General features: G+C 50.0%; 1 non-coding gene across 1 annotated transcript; it reads right to left on the bottom strand.

The window, feature by feature from the left end:
* Positions 1 to 225: 225 nt before the first annotated feature.
* On the bottom strand, positions 226 to 299 carry Trnat-ugu. The gene has a single exon. It is a non-coding gene; the product is annotated as a tRNA-Thr (tRNA).
* Between the last annotated feature and the right edge of the window lie 3204 nt (positions 300 to 3503).

Genomic DNA, 3503 nt, shown 5'->3' with positions numbered 1-3503 from the left:
CGCGCGAGGTTCCTACACGATATTAGGCAGCTGTACCAGTTTCTTTGGCTCTTCAGTGTATGTACATCACAAAGTTTTGTCTTCGTGCGATCCAGGCTCTTGAGAGTGAACATACTAAGATGGTATCTGTTCTTTCGGACATGTCCGAAAGAACAGATACCACCGGTGACCATGCAGCTCTTTAGAATGAAATTAGCTGCTTATAGGCGGACAGATGAAAATGTCTGCCCCGACCGGGACTCGAACCCGGGATCTCCTGCTTACATGGCAGACGCTCTATCCATCTGAGCCACCGAGGATACAGAGGATAGTGCGACTGCAGGGATTTATCTCTGGCACGCCTCCCGCGAAACCCACGTTCTCAACGTATTGTCCCGCACATAATGGGCGGGGGCACTACGAATGTAGTGCTGGACAATACGTTGAGAATGTATGGGCGGGGCACTACGAATGTAGTGCTGGACAATACGTTGAGAATGTGGGTTTCGCGGGAGGCGTGCCAGAGATAAATCCCTGCAGTCGCACTATCCTCTGTGTCCTCGGTGGCTCAGATGGATAGAGCGTCTGCCATGTAAGCTGGAGATCCCGGGTTCGAGTCCCGGTCGCGGAACACATTTTCATCTGTCCCCGTTGACGTATGTCAACGCCTATAAGCAGCTAAGGGTGTTCATTTCACTGTAATTTCTTGAGAGTGACGCTTAATGACAGTGGTTCAACAAGAAGCTTAGTGTGTGGTATGGTTTATTCTGACCAATCGATGCTACATGGGTTCATTAGTTCGAACCGGAACCAGAACGGCAGGCAGTCCATGGAGTGGCGCCACACCACCTCCGAAGAAAAATTTCAAAGGCACATGCTCAGCCGGTAAGGTCACTGTCCCTGTCTTCTGTGACTCTGAAGGGCTACTGTGTTTAATGTCCTCCCATATGGAGCAGCAATCAGCTCTGAAATGTATCGTGCCACCCTGGAAAATTGAAGAAACGACTTCAGCATGTTCGTCGGCACAAAAACGCAAAACGAATTTCTTCTTCATGATAATGTAAAAAGCCTATGAACTAAACTCCGTCCGAACAGACCTTGGAAGGGCCAACGATACCGACCGGCCGTCGTGTCATCCTCAGCACATAGGCGTCACTGGATGTGGATATGTAGAGGCAGGTGGCCAGCAAATCGCTCTCTCGGCCGTAAGTCAGTTCACGAGACCAGAGCCACTACTTCTCAGTCAATTAGCCTCACAAGGTCTGAGTGCACCCCGCTTACCTACAGCGTTCGGCAGAACGGATGGTCACCCATCCAAGTGCCATCCCAGCTCGGCAGCGCTTACCTTCGGTGACCTGACGGGAACCGGTTCATGAGAATGTAAGGTCTCACAGCAGTCTGCCAAACCGGGAAGAGCTCACAGAACTTCATTGAACTCTTCTTCCTCCACCCCACAGCCCGGATCTCGCGCCTCCCGGCTACCGTCTGTTTGACCTAATGAAGGATGCACACCGCGAGAAGCAGTACGTGGGTTGCTGATGCAGCGAGACGTTGGCCCCAACGTCGTCCGGTGGAGTGGTACCGGGTGGGCAAACAGACCCTTCCCAGTATGGTCACGTAAGGGCGTCGCATGGAGCGGAGAATTACTTTGGAAAACAGAAATTTGTAGCCAAAACAATGCGGAATAATATGGTGCAGTAGAGTACTGGATAAAACCAACCTACTTTCATAAAAGGAATGTGTTGCATTACTTATTGTACTTTGTATTGAATATTGCGGTTGGTGGAGGAGTCAGTTGTCCCACTCCTTGAGAGATGGTGTTACGGTGCTCGCTTATTTCCAAGTCCGTGTCGATCTTAGTGATGAGTTTTCACTCAGATGGCGCTTTGGCGTTAGGCGGTTGTTTCCGTGTGTGATCGCTGGCCGGAGCTTATCTGGAGGCGTGTGAGGAGGACAGAGGTGGCTGCCTTGGAGTGGAGACAGTTCGGCTCGGCTGGAGTTGCGTCTGCACGCCGAGTGGGGCCCGATGGGAAGACCGAACCGTGATTTTACGGTTAATAGTGTAGACAGCGGCGTGGTGTGCCGTTTAACTTGATTCATAAGGGGAGCAAAATCTCGCCTGTTGCAGGTTGTGGAGCCTGAGTTTGAAATACCTTCTATGTGCAGCGGGATATCATTTCGTCGTCCTGTCTCTCCGTCGCTGGGACTGCTATCCTCGTTTACCATCCCACGGATGAATATCGATGGGGTGAGCTGCTCTCCGTACTCTACTAAACGCTGGTGATGGAAGTGCGGCACGTTAGTCTGGTTGCTTTATGTTTGATCTTCAAGTGCATAGTCTTCGAGTGGCAATCCGTAGAGTTTGCCTTGCGCAGTTAGATTGGAGTTTATTTTGTCCTGAGGTGCTTCCGCTTTCCGTTAACGAAGGTTAAGCTTGATTCGGCACTCCGTACGACGCTTGGCACCTCAGCAGGCGGGTCGGAGCCACCTTCGCGACTAAATGGAAGCCTTTGGACTGAGAGGTCTTGTGATTTGCATATTGTTTATAAATTGTTGTTTTGGTATTAAGTTGGCTGAGGTTTCTTATGGATTTCCCGCCATTTGGTCTGTTGTCCGGCCATTTGGTCTGTTGTCCGGCCCGGGCTAGGACTCGTTGTTTTAAAAGTCGGTCCTTGTTTTGGCTTAGTACGATTTTGGTTTACTGCCTGGTGGTTCTGGTAGTACGCCGGGTCGCTGTGGCTGTGTGCTCGGAGCCGTGGAGTACCATTTGTGTGAACCGCTTCACTGGGGAGTACTGAACGGGCCATTCTTGGTCCTCTGCTGTAAAAAAGTGATAATGTTACTTAAAAATAATAATAAAATCATCAAGTTAAACGGCACACCACGCCGCTGTCCACACTATTAACCGTAAAATCACGGTCCGGTCTTCGCATCGGGCCCCACTCGGCGTCCAGACGCAAACAACCCCAGCCGAGCCGAACTGTCTCCACGCCAAAGCACCCCTCTTTCCTCCTCACACGCCTCTAGCTAAGCTCCGGCCAGCGATCACACACGGAAACAACCGCCTAACGCCAAAGCGCCATGTGAGTGAAAACTCAGCACTAAGATCGACACGGACTTGGAAATAAGCGAGCACCGTAACAGATGGTTTTCGTAAACGTTATTCATTTTTGTACCTTGATTTTGTTGTGTATGTAGCGACTACATACGTAGAGCTACACTTATTAGATTTATCTCTGTTAACTTCTTCAGCGGCTTTCTCGGCTCGCTACATGTAGGGTGTTACAAATAGGTACGGCCAAACTTTCAGGAAACATTCCTCACGCACAAATAAAGAAAAGATGTTATGTGGACATGTGTCCGGAAACGCTTAATTTCCATGTTAGAGCTCATTTTAGTTTCGTCAGTTATGGAGAGTGTTACGGGAGAACCAGTTGTTTCCATACCATGTACAGCGTGTGCAGGCACTATCAGCAGCTGATTGGTCTCCACGGGTACACTTCTGCGAATGGTTCATCCAACAA

Source organism: Schistocerca piceifrons, chromosome 9, assembly GCF_021461385.2.
Source record: "Schistocerca piceifrons isolate TAMUIC-IGC-003096 chromosome 9, iqSchPice1.1, whole genome shotgun sequence".
Lineage (NCBI taxonomy): Eukaryota > Metazoa > Arthropoda > Insecta > Orthoptera > Acrididae > Schistocerca > Schistocerca piceifrons.
This window is presented reverse-complemented; position numbering and strand designations above follow the sequence as displayed.